This window comes from Papio anubis, chromosome 11, assembly GCF_008728515.1.
Source record: "Papio anubis isolate 15944 chromosome 11, Panubis1.0, whole genome shotgun sequence".
Taxonomy (NCBI): Eukaryota; Metazoa; Chordata; class Mammalia; order Primates; family Cercopithecidae; genus Papio; species Papio anubis.
Window position 1 is genome coordinate 110,649,528 of NC_044986.1, and position 18,903 is coordinate 110,668,430.

Sequence of the window (18,903 nt, forward strand, 5' to 3'; positions counted from 1 at the left end):
CTACCTGCTGCCACTTGACCTCTATAATCTCTACTGGAGAACCCCATTCTCCACCAGCGTCTCCTATCAGTGTGATCTTTAAGAAGACAGCCAACCACTGAGCTTCATAGAGATGCCAAGACCACCCTCAGCACTACGTTCCTTGCTGTTTTGTTGAATAGAGTGTCCTTCAGGCTGTCTCATGCAACATAGTTCTCTGGTGCCGTTTCCATGAAGAAACACCAGCCTTTGCTAGAGGAGCAGGGCCACTTCTGCAAAGTCGGAGGGTTCAGGGACATATGGCGACCCAAGATTTTCGGGGACATCAATCCAGATGCTCATATCCTATACTTCAGGGTTTCATCCTTCCACTAGGTGACACAACAACAATTCCACTCAACTAGACTTTGAGACTCCCACCAGGTCACTTTGGATTTCTCATGTCTCTGAATCATCCAGAAAAGAACGGGGTTACTGTTCTGGCTAGGGTGATCCATTCTGATTTCCAAGGATAATTGGGTTGCTGTTACACAATAGAGGGAAGGAAGAGATTGTCTGGAACACAGGCCATCCCTTAGGGTGTTTCTCAGTGCCAACACATCCTGTGATCAAAGTCCATTGAAAATTTTAACGACTCAATTCAGTTAGGACTGCTAACAGGTCAGACCTTTCAGAAAAGAAGGCTTGGGTCATTCTATCAGGCAAAGAACCATGACCGGCTGAGGTGTTTGCTGAGGGTAAAGGGAATATGGAATGGGTAGTAGGAGAAGGTAGCTATCAATACCAGCTATGACCAGTTGCAGAAATTATGTCTGTAATTGTTATGAGCATTTCTTCCTTATTTTGGCGTGTATGTTTTTTTTGTTTTGTTTGTTTTGTTTTTGGTTTTGTTTTTTGAGACAGTTTCACTCTTGTCGCCTGGGCTGCAATACAATGGTGTGGCCTCAGCTCGCTGCAACCTCCGCCTTCTGGGTTCAAGCGATTCTCCTGCCTCAGCCTCCCATGTAGCTGGGATTACAGGCATGCACCACCATGCCCGACTAATTTTGTAGTTTTAGTAGAGACAGGGTTTCACCACATTGGCCAGGCTGGTCTCAAACTCCTGACCTCAGGTGATCCACCCGCGTCAGCCTCACAATGTGCTGGGATTACAGGCGTGAGCCACCGTGCCCAGCCGCATATATTTCTATTCAAATATTTCATGTTCTTCCTTCTCTCTTCTCTTATCATCTAACATAAGATGTATTAATAATAGTTAACTTTATATAATAGTGTTTAAGATACAAGATAGCAAAGCGAAAGAGTGAACATCACTCAAGAACTTGGCATCGTCTTCTGGAGAAAGGGTTGGTATGTTTTTGGTTCTACGCAGGATGATTGTGTCATGTGAGGCAGAAGTATGAGCTTGTCATTGTTTTTGTTTAGAGATTAAGTATGGCTTAAGGAAATGTTTACGGGTGTCAAGCTGACAAAGGGTGGATAGTGAGTTTCAGGGATCAGTTTGGCCAGGTTACAGTTCCTTTACTCAGTCAATCACTGAGCTAGGTATTGCTGTGAAAGTATTTTGCAGATGGGATTGTAAGTCCATAATCAGTTAACTCTTAACTTAGGGAGATTATCCTTGATACTTTGGGGGGCCTGATTCACTTGGTTAAAAGGCCATAAGAGCAGAACTGAGGTTTCCCTAAAGAAAAAGAAAGTCTGCCTCTGGACAGGCAGCTCCACATGGTGGCCTGCATTGTGGATTCAGCGCTCCCCGGAAGGCAGACTCAGGTGGAGATGAGCAGACAGACATTGCACTGGGGAGTGTCATAGGGCTTAACAGCAGCTCAGAAGGATGGAGGGCAAGACTGGGCAAGAAGTGTGAATCTACCAGACTCATATTATACCCCTTAGCCTCTCAAAAGAAGTGAATTGTTGAAGAGAATCTATCTATCTATCCCTCTTTCTTTCCATTGAGACAGGGTTTTGATGTGTCGCCCAGGCTGGAGGGCAGTGGCACGATTGATCTTGGTTCACTACAGCCTCAACCTCCCAGGCTCAAGAAATCCTCCCACCCCAGCCTCCCAAGTAGCTGGAACTATAGGCATGCATCACCACACCTCGCTAATTTTTTTTTTTTTTTTTTGTATTATAGAAATGAGATCCAACCATGTTTTCCAGGTTGGTCTTGAGCTCTTGGGCTTAAGTGATCCTCCCACCTAGGCCTCCCAAAGTGCTGGGATTACAGGCATAAGCCACCACACCTGGCCCTGTTGCAGAGAATTTACTTTGAGGTCCTGGCAAGTAGGTACATGCAAAGAATCCAATAAATCAGGCAAAAGAAGAAATGAAATAGGACACCTAAGTGAGTTTGAGATGATTTAGGATGACTACGTTTCTGTACACAGACTCCTATTCTCCCTTTAGAACGTAATTCTTGGGGACAGTATTACCTCCAAGAGGTGGAAAGTGGTTCCTGAGGAGCAAAATATCTAACTGTTTTTATACATAAAGCAGATGTACACATAGTACATAAGCAGATACGCAGTACATCTATGAGGCCAGGCACGGTGGCTCAAGCCTATAATCCCAGCACTTTGGGAGACAGAGGCGGGTGATTCACCTCAGGTCAGGAGTTCGAGACCAGCCTGAGCAACATGGTGAAACTCCGCCTCTACTAAAAATACAAATAATTAGCCAGGCGTGGTGGCGCATGCCTATAATCACAGCTACTCCAGAGGCTGAGGCATGAGAATCGTTTGAACCCAGGATGCAGAGGTTGCAGTGAGCTGAGGTGGTACCACTGCACTCCAGCCTGAACAACAGAGCAAAACTCTGTTTCAAAAAATAAATAAATAAATTTTTAAAGAAATGGGGTCTTACTCTGTTGCCCAAGCTGGAGTGCAGTGGCTATTCACAGGTACAATCATGGTGCACAGTAGCCCCAAATTCGTAGGCTCAGGTGATCCTCCTGTCTCAGCCTCCTGGGTAGCTAGGACTATGGCTGTGTGCTATGGCACCTGGCTTCCCATTTTCCAGAAATGAGGAAACTGAGTCTGAAGGAGAAAGGACCCTCGCAAAAGTCATGCAAAGGAGGCAGGGCCTTTGACTCCAGTTCTCCCAAAGAAGCTGGGAAGAGAGAACCTCTTGAAGTAGTAGAACAACCCAATTCGGTGTTGTCATCCTTTCCTTGAAAAATAATTCTCCACAGGCCGGGCGCAGTGGCTCACGCCTGTAATTCCAGCACTTTGGGAAGCTAAGACAGATGGATCACTTGCGGTCAGGAGTTTGAGACCAGCCTGGCCAAGACGGTGAAACCCTGTCTCTACCACTAAAAATACAAAAAAAATTAGCCGGACTTGGAGGTGGGCACCTGTAATCTCAGCTACTTGGGAGGCTGAGGCAGGAGAATTGCTTGAACCTGGGAGGCAGAGGTTGCAGTAAGCTTTGAGATCGTGCCACTGCACTCCAACCTGAGCAACTAGAGAGAAACTCCATCTCAGAAATAAATAAATAAGAAGAAGAAGAATTCACGTGCCAAGCGGTTCCATTTTGGCTACTATGCTGCTTTGGATAGGGAAGATTTAAACCCAACTCATTTCAATTTTATTTATATGGTTGTTTGAATTACTGCAACCCTAAAACTTGCTTAAATATTCTTGTTTTTTTGTTTTATTGTTTTCTTCTCTCTCTCTCTGTCTCTCTCTCTGATACTGGGTCTTGCTCTGTTGCCCAGGCTGAAGTGCGATGGTGCCATCTCAGCTTGCTGCAGCCTCAACCTCCTGGACGCAAGTGATCCTCTTGCCCCGCCTCCCGAGTAGCTGAGACTACAGGCACATGCCACCATGCCCAGCCAATGTTGTTTATTTATTTATTTATAATTTTTTGTAGAGATTAGGTCTCATTATGTTGCTTAGGCTGGCCTCAAACCCCTGGGTTCAAGTGACCCTTCTGCCTCAGCCTCCCAAAATGCTGGGATTACAGGAATGAGCCACTGCGCCCGGCCATTCTCTTACCATAACTCAATATCTATTTGCATCTTTACTTTTATGAATAAATGTAGCTGCTTCTTGGTCGACCATAGAACACTAGATTTCTTTTTCCTCCTAAATGGCTGCAGTTCCTGTCAGATTCTCATCAGCTAACCTGCATCTTTCTACTTTTTTTTTTAGAGACAGGATCTCATTCTGTTGTCCAGGCTGGAGTACAGTGGTGCAATCATAGCTTGCTGCAGCCTCAAACTCTTGGGCTCAAGGGATCCTCCCCTTGAACCTCCCAAAGTGCTGGGATTACAGGCATGAGCCACTGTGCCTTGTCTCTTTCTGAATTTCTGATGCATCAATAGATAAATGCACCATGTATTATGGTGGTAAAATCTCATTCTGCCCTTCTCTCTCTTCAGATTTTCCTTAAGCCTCCTTGTCTTTGTAATTACCTGCCTTCCAGCTCTCAGGACCTCAGCACAAGGGGTTACTTTAGAGACAAGCTTCAGAATTACAGGAAAGATTTTGTTTTTATCCCTCTCCCTCGCTTAACATCGACCAACTTAGGATGAGGCATTTTCCCAGGGTTTATTCCTCAGACGCGGGGTTATCCCTGCAGTCCCTTGTGGGGTTCTGTCTGTGGCTGTTCCTCTGTGCCTTCCTCTCTGGCTTCTCTTCTCCTGTCAAAGGGACAGATGGTGCACTCAGTGGGGGAGGAACGGAGCAGATGTGAGCAGCTATCTTCAGGTTGTGGGGGAGCAGCACAAGGCCTGTCCCCAGGGAAGGCACGATGTGTCCTGCTCCTGCCTCCCAGCAGCTTCGCTTTTAGCAGAGGCTCGTCTTGGTCTTCCTACAACCACTCTTCAAATGCCATTCCATGTGTGGAATTTTCCAGATTTGTGGAAAGATGATTCCCTTCTTGTTTCACGCTTGTCTTGCCTGTTTTGACCTTCATGGGACTCTATTTGGGAGAAGGGCATTGGATCTTTGTAAAATCATGTCGAAATCATCTGTCCACTTTTTCGTTTTTGAGACAGTCTTGCTCTGGTCACCCAGGCTGGAGTGCAGTGGCACAATCACAGCTCACCTCGCTGCAGCCTCAACCTCCCAGGCTCAAGAAATCCTCCCACCTCAGCCTCCCGAGTAGCTGGGACCACAGGCATGCGCCACCATTTCCAGCTAATTTTAGTATTTTTTGTAGAGACGGGGTCTCACTATGTTGCCCAGGTTGGTTTTGAACTCCTGGGCTCAAGCGATCCACCTGCCTCAGCCTCCCAAAGTGCTGGGATTACAGGCCTGAGCCACTGCAGCTTCTGTCCACTCTTATACTGAGTCTTTTTAAGCAATTCCAAATCCCAGGACTATTTAAATCATTGGAGTGGACTGCATTTTCTTTTAGGTTGCTTAATGAGTTGTCTTTAACTCAACTTCAACACTAAGAAGACTTCACTTTCTAATCCTTCATCCATATTCCCCTCTCCTCCCTCCACCCATCCTCTTTCTCCGTATAATATCCTTCCCTGCATTTATTATTTTCAGTCTTCAAAGCTCTTTGAAATGTGTTATCTAGTCACCAAAAGCTATTTGGGGACATCTACCCACAAATCCTGGTGTCACGTTGTAACCATAAACTTTGCCGTTTCATATCATAAACTCTAACTAACTGATCTGCGCAAACACGGTTTTCTATTCCCTTCCTGTCCCACCAGGTGGGGGGCTGAAACCACCCCCCCCACTGAGGATTAAATCTGTGACTCTGCTTTTTCTTCTCTGCCAAACACTCAGTTCTTGCTATCGAGCCTCCTATTCTTCTCAAGTTCCTGGTTCTTTACAGATTAGCCCTTCCTTCCTCCGTAATAGAAGCTCTGGAGACAGGAAAAATAGCAGCTTCCTGTTCTGCCTGTTTATTATGTTTAATTAACTCCTCTATGGCGATCTCTATTTTTATTGGCCAGGATTAACGTTCATAGTTGAAAACTTAGTTTTCAGCGAAGGTTGAATTCTAGAATGTTTACCATATTAGGTCTGGCTTTTGTGATTTACCCCACAAAATAAAGACTCATTTCTGTGACTCAGAAGGCAGCTCATAAGTGGCAGTGTATTGTGAAGTCGGGTGTGAAAAACACTAAGGTTCCCACTATGGGAGTGAAAGGGCAGATCGGTCACTGATGAGGTCTGTGACGGATGTGTGTATGTGTGAGAAGCAAAAAGAGAAAACTGTGCTAGGCAGGTTAAGCTTTACACCATGTAAAAATGTAGACTCCAGGCTGGGCATGGTGGTTCACGCCTGTAATTCTAGCAATTTGGGAAGTCTAGGCTAGAGGATTACTTGAGCCCAGAAGTTCAAGACCAGCCTGGGCAACTTGGTGAAAGCCCGTCTCTATTTTTAAAAAAATACAAAAATTAGTTGGACATGGTGGTGCATGCCTGTAGTCTCAGCTACTCGGGAGGCTGAGGCGGGAGGATCACTTGACAGTGAGCAGTGATCGTGGCACTGCACTCCAGCGTGGGTGACAGACTGAGACCCTGACTCAAAAAAAATTTTTTAAAAATGTAGAGTCTAATACATAAGAATCTTTATGCTTTTGGGACTGTCTTCAGCTGGTGGGAAGTAAGAATGAAAGAAGTGAGTGGCCACCACATTCTGAGTTGCTGGTTTTCCTGCTGCATGTCTTTCTTGTGCTTATTTACATGGGAAATATGCTCAAAGTGCCTCACAGAAAGTCTAGTCTTCTGGAAAATTCTTCTTTACTGCATGATCTCAGCTAACTGCAGCCTCAACTTCCTGGACTCAAGGGATCTTCCCACCTCAGCCCCCTGAGTAGCTGAGTCTACGGGCATGTGCCATCATGCTCAGCTAATTTTGTTTATTTTTTGTAGAAATTAGGTCTCATTATGTTGCCCAGGCTGGTCTCAAACCCCTGGGTTCAAGCGATCCTCCTGCCTCAGCCTCCCAGAGTGCTGGGAGTACAGGGATGAGCCACGGTGCCTGGCTGTTCTCTTATCATAACTCAATATCTATCTGCATCTTCACTTTTATGCATGAATGCAGCTGCTCCTTGCCTGTGGCAATGATAACAGCTACAGTCCGTGGGCAATGGGAAGTTCAGTAGATGCCACCTCACCCCCTACCTCTGTTCTCCGACTGCATATCACGTTCTTTCTGTTGTAAATAGGAAAAGCCCAATTCCAAATTGCTTAAGGAAAACCAAAAGGAGTTTATTGGCTCACAACATGAAAATCCAAGGAGGAACTAGCTTCAGATCCTGGCTGGATTCAGGGGCTCATCTCCCTCTCTCCATCTCCTCCTCCTGCTTTCCTCTATTTGCAGTTCATTGCTTTGCTTATATTCTTACCTCATGGTGGCAAGAGGGCTGCCAGCACCTGGCCAGCTTTTATCCTCTCCTCTCATCAATTCCAGTTGGAAAAGCCTGCCTCTCTCTTAAGAGTTTCCAAAAAAAAAAAGACTCTGGAATTGAGTCTGACTTTGACTGAATCATACTCCCACGCCTGAAATGTGCCTGAAGACAGAGGGAGGTAGGTGTGCATGCTAATTGGCCAGACCTGGATCACATGCCCACCCTTAGAGCCAGCCCTAAGCCACCTGGGCTGGGAGGAAAGTGAAGGTGGATCCTTTAGGGAGATATGGGTCCCATTACCAAATCAAAAGGAATTGGATGCTATGCAAGCAAAACAATAAATGTATACCATACCCAAACCACAACTGCAGCCGCCCTATGGAGTAGAAGTTGAACAGTTTGTTCTGATGTATGCAGATTTGTTTCAGAACTTTCGAGACAGATTTGAAATTCAATTCACCCAGTTAAAGTGTCTCCCATCCTCCCTCCTGGGTGGTTAGCCCCATTTCTGCCTGTTTGTGACTCATGTATAACTTCTCCTCTCTAAGTCCTATTTCCATCTCTCCCAGATTTTAAAATATTTTATACTTATGCAAACTTTAGGGGAAAAAAGTTAGGCCATAAATGTATTTGTGGCGTGGGTGTGAATGTTTGGGGGGCAAATGTTAATGGTAATGATTTGGACGTTCATAGTTAAGATACACTGTAGTTGGGTCAGGTGTGGTGGCTCACGCCTGTGTTCCCAGCATTTTGGGAGGCCAACGTGGGTGGAACAGGGTCCAGGAGATGAGACCATCCCTGGCTAATACAGTGAAACCCGTCTCTACTAAAAATACAAAATTAGCCAGAGTGGTGGTGGGTGCCTGTGAGTCCCAGCTACTTTCGGAGGCTGAGGCAGGAGATGGCATGAACCTTGGAGGCGGGTTTGCAGTGAGCTGAGATGGCGCCACTGCACTCCAGCCTGGGCGACAGAGTGAGACTCCATCTCAAAAAAAAAAAAGACACTCTAGCAATCACATTCAAGATTCTGTCCTTCCCAAGTACCTGCTCTAGACTTCAGGTCTTAGCCAAGGCTTCACATAAAGTTTCAAGGACAGTAAGAAAATTAAATGCTTTATTTTTTCCCCCTAGATTCCCGCTTCAATTTGTAACACATTTTGGGTAATGATATTTATAAAAGAACCAATTCCAGATTACATTTCACTCTTTGTGGTCTTGCTAAGGGGGCAATCATTCTCATGTTTTGACAACTTAGCTGTTTTGGAAAACGTGGATTTGTACATATGTTAACATTGAAGACTCTAGATTGTGGTGCTAATGCCTTTGTCCCTCCTGACTTTCGTTGCCAGCCCTCAGCCTGCACTTTACTAAAAAACAAAAAGTAGCCTGGGCACGGTGGTTCACGCCTGTAATCCCAGCACTTTGGGAGGCTGAGGTGGGCCGAAAGTCTGAGATCAGGAGTCCGAGACCAGCCTGGCCAACTTGGTGAAACTTCATCACTGCTAAAGATACAAAAATTAGCTGGGCATGGTGGCAGGAGCTTGTAATTCCTTCCAGCTACTTGGGAGGCTGAGGCAGGAGAACAGCTTGAACACAGGAGGTGGAGGTTGAAGTGAAGCTGAGATTGTACCACTGCACTTCAGCCTGGGCAACAGAGAGAGACCCTGTCTCAAAAAAATAAAAATTAAAAGTTTAAAAAAAAAAAGTAAAGCCTGGCTATTCTCTCAGCCCTCGTCTTACCTGAGGCTCCCCCTTCACAGACCCAGGAGAGGAGCTCTGAGACTACTGATTTCCACCCTCCTGCAGTCAAGGAGGCATCAATTTCCTTCATTCCTGGCACCCAGGAGTTTCAGGAATAATAGCTTAGAAAGAATCCTTTTTTTCCTTTTTCTTTGAGACAGAGTCTCGTGCTGTCACCCAGGCTGGAGTGCAATGGCGTGATCTCAGCTCACTGCAACCTCTACCTCCTGGGTTCAAGCAATTCTCCTGCCTCAGCCTCCAGAGTAGCTGGGACTACGGTGCGGGCCACCACGTCTGGCTAAATTTTTTGTATTTTTGGTAGAGACGGGTTTCATAATTTTGATCAGGCTGATCTCAGACTCCTGACCTCAAGTGATCTGCCCACCTCAGCCTCCCAAAGTGCTGGGATTACAGGCATGAGCCACCATGCCCAGCCAGGAACCATACATTTTTATGCTCCTGTTTGATGCTGTCCCATCAAGTTCCTGGGAGTCAGCTGTTGGTTGGTACAAAGTGAGAACCCAGGCTCTTCTGTCTGACTTATACCCCATTCCCTTCTTTTTCAGGGACCTCTGCCTTCAGACTACATTCCCCTAGGTCCCTCTCTCCCATCATCCTTCTTGCCAGGACAAACGATTGTCTTCAGGGAAATATACCCTAGACCACTTCCCATAGATCTGCCAACACCCTCACCCAAGGGAAGGTCAGATTCTTGGGAGAATGGTCTGGGCAGATGGATTGCCTATGTCTTAAAGAGTGGTGAATCAAAAATAGTTATTTAAAAGACAATACTTCTAATTGGACAAAATGTTGCTGTTATATAACACTTTTTAAAAAAATAGAGTAGAAAGAATTATTCCTGAATAAGGTGATACAGTTAGTTTTCCACGTGACAATTTACATTTGGTCTGAATTGTTTCTTATCAATGAAGTCTATTTATAACAGCCAATAGGTAGGTCAATGGCATTACTGAAGGTCAACTTTGGGCCGGGCACAGTGGCTCATGCCTGTAATCCCAGTATTTCGGGAGGCCGAGCTGGGCGGATGACTTGAGTTCAGGAGTTTGAGATCAGCCTGGCCAACAGGGTGAAACCCCGTCTCTACTAAAAATACAAAGAATTAGGCAGGCCCCTGGTGGCACGTGCCTGTAATCCCAGCTACTTGGGAGGCCAAGGTGGGAGAATCGCTGGAACCCGGGAGGCGGAGGTTGCAGTGAGCCAAGATCGCACCAGTGCACTCCAGACTGGGAGACAGAGCAAGACTCCGTCTCAAAAAAAGAAAAAAAGAAAGAAAATGAAAAAGACAGCAAACTTTGGGCAGGGCATTGTTGAGATCTTGAGGAAGCCATAGAGATGGAGAAAAAGATGATCCCTTTATAAGGTTGGCAGTAGGGAAGAAAAGACCTTATGTGTAAAAGATACCAAAGTCATATTTTCAGATACATTGAGTTTATTATTATTATTTAAAATTGAGGTTTCACTCTGTCACCCAGGCTGGAGTGCAGTGGTCCGATCATAGCTTACTGCAGCCTTGAACTCCTGGGCTCCAGTGATCCTCCTGCCTCAGCCTCCTGGGTAGCTGGGAATACAGGCACGTGCCACCACATCTGGCTAATTTTTAAAATTTTTCATAGAGACACGTCTCGTTATGTTGCCTAGGCTGGTCTCAAACTCCTGACCTCAAGGAATCCTCCTGCCTTGGCCTCCCAAAGTGCTGGGATTACAGGGATGAGCACCTGGTTCTTTTGACTTTATTTTAAATGACTGAGGGATGCCCGCTTTTAAGGAGAAGAATCTAGAGAGTTATTGCATACACAAAACTTTACGCTAAATATTGATGTCAGAACCCAAGAATAGTGTACTTTCAGAGGTCAAAAGTTTATGCAAACATTCCCAGATAGCAGTGCTGGATGTCATGGTCTTTGAGCATTAGAGACAGAATGCTTGCATTTTAGGCAATGTAGACCCCACCTCGGTTTAGAATCTGGCTAGATATCTTTTCTATACGTGGTCTAACCTACGTGTATAAAGCAGTTATTTCCAGCAAGTGGCAACCTGTAATGACACTAACTGTACAAAGCAGTTAATGCATGGAATGAACCTTACCTGCCAGAGATCATGGAGAGCTATGGAGGTCACAGCACAGGTGTGACTTGAAGGACGAGAAGGAATGGGGAAGGCAGACCAGGAAGAAGAGGGGCATGGGCAAAGATCCCTAAGTGGGAAATCTCAAGGTTAATTCAGGGCTCAAGATGTGCTGCCTGCTTATCTGAAGTGGCGTCTCTGGGATGAGCTCAGACTAAAGAGGGTCTTGGGTTACCTTTTTAAACTTTGGGCCCATAATGAGGACTCAAGAAATACTTGCTGGGTTGTTAATTAATCCAATGTAGCAGTGGTTTTTTTTTTTTTTTTTTTTTTTTTTAAGAAGAGTCTTGCTCTCTCAACCAGGCTAGAGTGCAGTGGCACAATCTCCACTCAGTGAAACCTCAATCTCCCAGGCTCAAGTGATCCTCCTGCCTCGGCCTCCTGAGTGGCTGGGATCACAGACATGCACCACTATGCCCAAGTAGTTTTTGTCAAGATGGGGTCTGTTTGTGTTGCCCAGGGTGGTCTTGAGCTCAGAGGTATGTGTAGATAAACCGAAAGGAAGTATTCCTTCAAGGTCAGACATGATTTTCCCCTTCGGCTGAAGCTATCGAGCATCTACTCTGTGCCAAACATTTTTTCTAGGTGCTGGGAATATGGCAGAGAGTGAGACAAAAGCCCTGCCCTCATGGAGCTGATATTTTAGTATGGGTCAGGGAAGTGGACTGCAAGAAGCTGAATAAACAAGTGAACAATGAAGAGCATCTTAGACAGTGAGATTGTTAGGAAGACCATAGAATGATATCATATAACCGGGAGGAGAAGGGTTACTTTAGATAGGGTGGCCAGGAGGATTTTCTTTTTCTTTTTTTTCTTTTTTTTTTTTTTTTGAGACAGAGTCACACTCTGTCATGCACGCTGGAGTGCAGTGGTGCGATCATAGCTTACTGCAGCCTCAAACTCCTGGGCTCAAGGGATCCTCCCACCTTAGCCTCTCAGGTAACTGGGACCACAGGTGCAAGCTACTCTGTCTGGCTAATTAAAACCTTTTTTTTTTTTTTATTTTTTTGTAGAGAGGAGGTCTCGCTTTGTTTCCCAGGCTATTCTCAAACTCCTGGGCTCAAGTGATCCTCCTTCCCCCGCCTCCCAAATTTTACAAAAATGACATGATCAAACTAAAGGTCTGAAGGAATATTGGACTCCTAAGTACCCCTACTACTACACACAAGGGCTCAAGAGGACCTTGAGTGCCAGAGCACACCTTTATTGTCGGGTCTGGAGGTACCTCCTCTAGGGCAGATGGTAAAAGAGCCTGTTCCTCCCTTCTGCAAAGGTAGCCAGTATCACCCAGACTAGCTGGGTGATACTGCTCCATCATCCTGCTCTAATTTTCTACTTTCTTATTTGAGAAATGGTGGGAATGGGCCAGTTCCTTCAAATTCTTTTGAGTTCTAGCATTCTGGGATTCCATGATTCCTATCATTGCTTTTCATTTTCAGAAATGCAGGAAAGGCTGGGCTCAGTGGCTCACACCTGTAATCCCAGTACTTTGAGAGGCCGAGGTGGGCAGATCACCTGAGGTCAGGAGTTTGGGACAAGCCTGGCCAACATGGTGAAACCCTGTCTCTACTAAAAATACAAAAATTAGCTGGGCATGGTGGCGCATGTCTGTAATTCCAGCTGCTCAGGAGGCTGAGGCAGGAAAATCGCTTGAACCCAGGAGGCGGAGGTTTCAGTGAGCCGTGATCGTGGCATTGCACTCCAGTCTGGGCGACAAGCGTAAGACTCTGTTTTGAAAGAAAGGAAGAAAGGAAGAAAGGAAGGAAGGAAGGAAAGAAGGAAGGAAGGAAGGAAGGAAGGAAGGAAGGAAGGAAGGAAGGAAGGAAGGAAGGAGAAAGGAAGGAAGGAAGGAAGGAAGGAAGGAAGGAAGGAAGGAAGGAAGGAAGGAAAAGAAAGAAAGAAAAGAAGGAAAGAAGTAAGAAGGAAAGAAAGGAAGGCAGGCAGGCAAGAAAGAAAGAAAAAAAGAAAGAGAGAGAGAGAGAAAGAGAGAAAGAAAGAAAAGAAAAAGAAAGAAATGAAAGAAGGAAGAAGGAAAGAAAAAAAGGCAGGCAAGAAAGAAAGAAAGAAGGAAGAAGGAAAGAAAGAAAGGCAGGCAAGAAAGAAAGAGAGAGAGAAAGAAAGAAAAGAGAAAGAAACGAAAGAAAAGAAAAAGAAAGAAACGAAAGAAAAGAAGGAAAGAAGGAAGAAGGAAAGAAAGAAAGGCAGGCAAGAAAGAAAGAAAGAGAGAAAGAAAGAGAAAGAAAGAAAGAAAGAAGGAAGGAAGGAAGGAAGGAAGGAAGGAAGGAAAGGCAGAAAGGAAGAAAAGAAAGAAAGGAAGGAAGGAAGGAAGGAAGGAAGCAAGAAAGAAAGAAAGAAAGAAAGAAAGAAAGAAAGAAAGAGAGAAAGAAAGACAAGAAAGATACTAGAGCTGTCATAAAGGGCCCACAGGGTATATGTAGTTGTCTTGGTACCTAGAACTGGGGTGATAGACAAGATGCAATATGCAACTACTAGACTCGGAGGCTCTGGGAAGATAGGAGCTGGCGTTCAGAATCAGTGCCTGCTTCTTCCCTGTGCCATCTTGTGCTCCAGACGCTGGATTTTTCCACTGTTTTTAATGATATTTCCAGACTTCCTCACAGCCAGGCTTCTGGGCAGGAGTCGGGTTCTGCCAAGTGGATGCTCTTGGTAGAGATTTGGAAAGCAAAGAGAGACAAGACTGTCTCCCTGCTGCAGGATGTGCTGGGTTTTTCTGCAGGGGTAGCTTCCTTGTGTCTGGTCACTGGCAGGGAGGGTAGCAGGAGCCTGGCTTCCTGATCCCTGGCCACAGCAAGAGTGCAGGCTCCTAAATGAAAACTCTGCAGGCCAGGCACCCTGGCTCACGCCTGTAATCCCAGCACTTTGGGAGGCCAAGGTGGGCGGATCACTTGAGACCAGGAGTTCAAGACCAGCTTGGGAAACACAGTGAAACCCCATCTCTACTAAAAATGCCAAAAAATTAGCCAGCAATGGTGGTGTGTGCCTGTAGTCCCAGCTACTCAGGAAGCTGAAGCAGGAGGATCACTTGAATCCAGGACGCAGAGGCTGCAGTGAGCCAAGATCACACCACTGGTCTCCAGCCTGGGTAACAGAGCGAGACTCCATCTCGAAAAGAAAAGAAAAGAAACTTCTGAAGCACAACCCAGCTTCCCAGCCTTCCTGACTGGGGCACAGGAGCAGCACCCCAGGATCCCAGGAGAGGGGGCTGTTCTGGAAGATTTTCCTAGAGCCCCTCCTCTGTCCCCTTTGCAGATTTTTGTAAGCACCCAATTCCCTGTAGAATGTGTAAGAAGCTAGAGAGGTTTCTCTTTCCATCACGCGAGCCCTTACTGATGGAGGTGCTACCCTATGTACAGAAAAAGCAAAATCTCTTTCAGACTGTGGTGATTTAAGTTTTAAATGTACTAGCCAGGCATGTTGGCTCACATCTGTAACCCGAGAACTTTGGAAGGCTGACGCAGGAGGATCACTTGAGCCCAGAAGTTTGAGACCAGCCCGGGCAACATAGTAAGACCCCACCCTACAAAAAATTTTAAAAATTTAGCCAGGCATGGTGGAGTAGTCCCAGCAACTGCAGAGGCTAAGGTGGGAGGATTGCTTGAGCCCAGGAGTTCAAGGCTGCAGTCAGCTATGATTGCACCACTGTACCCCAACCTGGGCAACAAAGCAAGACCCCATCTCAAAAAAAAAAAAAAAAGTTACTACTTACATCTTTATTTCCAAATCAGTAGAAGACTCACAGTTCCCAGGAACTGGAGCTCCTTACATGAAGGACCTCTGCTTACCCCAAGACTCTCAGGAATACAATTGTCCTTCAGCAAAAGTATAAATGGGCTTCAGGTATATTTAGATTGGTACTATTTGCCCTACATTCAAACACATTACTGGGCAGAGGGGTTAACAACCAGTATTTATAACATTAAATGAGAATTGCCATTGACTTACAAATAAACATTCGAGACAGAAAATCCATTTGTAAAACCAAGGACTCAAATTTGTACATAAAACCAGACCTTTCAAGGATTATGAGGGACTGATTATTTTTCTCTCCTCTTTCTTTTTTGAGGAAAACCATTGGTTTTCACCTCATGCTTCCCAACAGGAAAGTAGGAAGTCTGAGCTGATTTTTATTATTTTGTTTTTGTTGTCTTGTCTCCTTTTTGGCTTACTTTCCGAAGATTTTATTAATAGAAGAATACAACCATAAAATATTAACTGACATTTTTATGAAACCTTAAAATATACCAATGAAGTTCCTCTTATCCACTGAAGTCTCAGGCTAAAGGAAAGATAGTAGGCCAGGTCTGGCAGTTCACACCTCTGATCCCAGAGTTTTGGGAGGCCAAGGAAGGAGGATTGCTTGAGGACACAAGTTCAAGTCTAGCCTGGGCAAAATAGCAGCACTCTCATCTCTACAATTTTTTTTTAATTAGCTGGGTGGGATGGCACACACCTATAGTCCCAGTTACTTGGGAGGTTGAAGTAGGAGGATCACTTGAGCCCAGGAGTGTGAGGTTATAGTGAGCTATGATTATACCACTGCACTCTAGCCTGGGTGACAGAGTGAGACCTGTCTCAAAAAAGGGGTGGGGGAGAAGCTAGTAGAAAATGACACCAGCAGCCAAAGCACTCCTGGTTAAGACTCATTTTATACACAAATGGCTCTCCTAGGGCCATACGTATTCAAAGCAAATGCATCTAAACGTATTGTATAATTTGCCCAGAAAAATCATCTCTTCACCCCCATTTCCATATTTATGGGAACTCTAATGAAGGATTCTCTTTGTTTAGTGATTAAACAGGACTAGGATATTAAGAGAAAGGTTCTGACAGTAGGCAGCTTTGATTCAAAAGCATTATAATTAAACTGAGAAGAAATGAAGAGAAAGCAAAATAAAAGAATAAGAAAGTACCATTCAAAGATCGAACTTGAAAATTAATGGGAGATTAGTGGAATTTCTGCAACTTTCCCCCTGGTTCAGGTACAGTCAGCCACAAAACAAATGTTCAACTGATGCTAATTACCTTCTCCATTTTCTCCATTGTCTTCCTCTCTTTTCCTTAATTCTTTTAAGTTTTCTATTAAAAAAATAAAAAACAAAACATATTTCTATTCTCTGCCTTGCTTCATGTCCCTTTCTGCATTTCTGAAGAACATGGAAGCTTACTGTCTTGCCCTGCACTTTTTGTCTATATGACAGTAAACTCAATGGATTAACTGGCTGGACATGGTGGCTCACACCTGTAATCCCACCACTTTGGGAGGCCAAAGCGGGTGGATCATTTGAGGTCAGGAGTTCGAGACCAGCCTGACCAACATGGTGAAACCCTATCTCTACTAAAAATACAAAAAATTAGCCGGGCGTGGCGGAACGTGCCTGTAATCCCAGTTACTCAGGAGACAGAGGCAGGAGAATTGTCTGAGCCCGGGAAATGGAGGTTGCAATTAGCTGAGATTGCACCACTACACTCCAGCCTGGGTGACAGAACAAGACACCGTCTCAAAAAATAAAACAAAAAATAAATTTAAAAAATTCAATGGGTCAGCAAAGAATACAGCTGGAAACTTCTACTTGCTCTAATGGAACGGGCTTGCCAAAAGAGCATATTGGCTTAAAATGAATTGCTGAGCAACTCAATTCTCCATTAGCCACTAGCCTCTGAATACTCTTTCCAAAAGCCAAATCTATTGATCAAGCGCCTGGGATGTGTCCCAGATTCTTTGAGTTATTAGAGGATGCACAAAGTAGAACTCTAAGACAGGGGATCTGAAATCACAGGACCAAATGGCATAATCTGAAATTCAATCCTGCAGGCTGATGTACACTCTCAGCATTTCCCAAATAATTCAAAATTATTTCCTGAATAAGATGCCTCTCCTGGGACAGGTGCAGTGGCTCACACCTGTAATCCCAGAACTTTGGGAGGCTGAGGCGGGTGGATCACTTGAAGTCAGGAGTTCGAGACCAGCCTGGCCAACATGGGGAAACCCCATCTCTACTAAAAATACAAAAAAATTAGCTGGGTGTGGTGGCGCACGCCTGTAATGCCAGCTACTAGGGAGGCTGAGGCAGGAGAATCTCTTGAACCTGGGAGGTGGAGGTTGCAGTGAGCCGAGATCACGGCACTGCACTTCAGCCTGGGAGACAGAGTGAGACTCCACCTGAAAAGAAAAAAAAAGAAAAGAAAAGAAAAGAAAAGAAAAGAAAAGAAAAGAAAAGAAAAGCCTCTCCTGGCTGAAAACCTATATGCGAGAAGGGAGGTTGTAGGAAAAAATGAAAGATGCTTTTGAAAGAGCTTATTGGAAAGCCACAGAGATTAAAATATGAGGCCTGAATCACACAGAGGAAAAAGGGGAGGGTTAGGGATCACTTAAACACATCAGTTGCTTGACAATAATTTTGTTACCTTATTTTTTGGTTTGTTTTTTCTTTTTTATATAGATGCAAATAGCTTCAAAAAAAAAAAAAAAAAAAAAAAGCCAGACTGTAACAATTTCTATCTGTGGGTACATTCTAACTTAAATAAAAGTGCCAGCAAACAGAAGCAGCAATGACCATGACATAATTCCTTATCTGTACAATCCTCATAAAATTCTGTTGTTTACTGGAAGCTTCTCACTCAGGGGCAGACTGGGGGGCAGGGGCTGGGAGGAGAAAGGGAAGAAGGAAGAACAATACCTCTCCAAGCAAACCCAGACAATTAATTCCACCACGGGGTTGACGCAGTGGCTCATGCCTGTAATCCCAGCACTTTGGGAGGCGAGGCGGGTGGATCGCCTGAGGTCGGGAGTTCAAGACCAGCCTGACCAACATGAAGAAACCTTGTCTCTACTAAAAATACCAGGCGTGCTGGGGCATGCCTGTAATCCCAGCTACTCAGGAGGCTGACGCAGGAGAATCTCTTGAACCCAGGAGGCCGGAGGTTGCAGTGAGCTAAGATTGCGCCATTACGCTCCAGCCTGAGCAACAAGAGTGAAACTCCGTCTCAAAAAAAAAAAAAAAAAAAAAAACTACCACATGGGACCAACATCAGGAAAGATTTCAATAGAATAAATAATCTTGGGCTAAGAAACCTTGACACAGAGCCCCTGAAATCAAGGTCTCTGGAAAATTCAAACAGGAAAAGTTCTGTATATGGCATGACTTTTTTTTCTTCTTTTTCTTTTTTTTTTTGGCACAGGCCTGGAAAATTGAAATCAAATGCTGCACAGTTAAGCAACTTCTAAGCAATTTCAAATTTCAAAGCCAGAGTACAGTCATAATTCATCTCTAGTCAAACAATGTGAGATTTTAGTAAGAGCAACAGGAAAAGTTCTAGAGGGAAAGAACACTGCTAACTTCCATTGTTCTGCAAATACTCCTCCACAAGTCATTTTTTCCCCTTAGTTACTGAGTGGGTGTCTGATTATCATGATTGGAACATGAGAAAAGGTAAACCATATTTTTTTATTCCTGTAAAGGATAAGTGTGATTATTTAATTCTTACATAATTCTGGCTACATGATATGCAAGTATGTTTGTTTGAGTGATGTAGCAGAATCTGTGTTCCCTACAGCCTCCCACCCAGGTAACTGGAAAATATCCGGGTGATGAGATAATGCTCCCTGGGGCCCCAGCCCTGTTTTTGGCTTTGAGACTGGCCTGCAGAATGTACTGTGCAAATTGTTTAATCTCTTTCTGTTTCATAAGGGCATC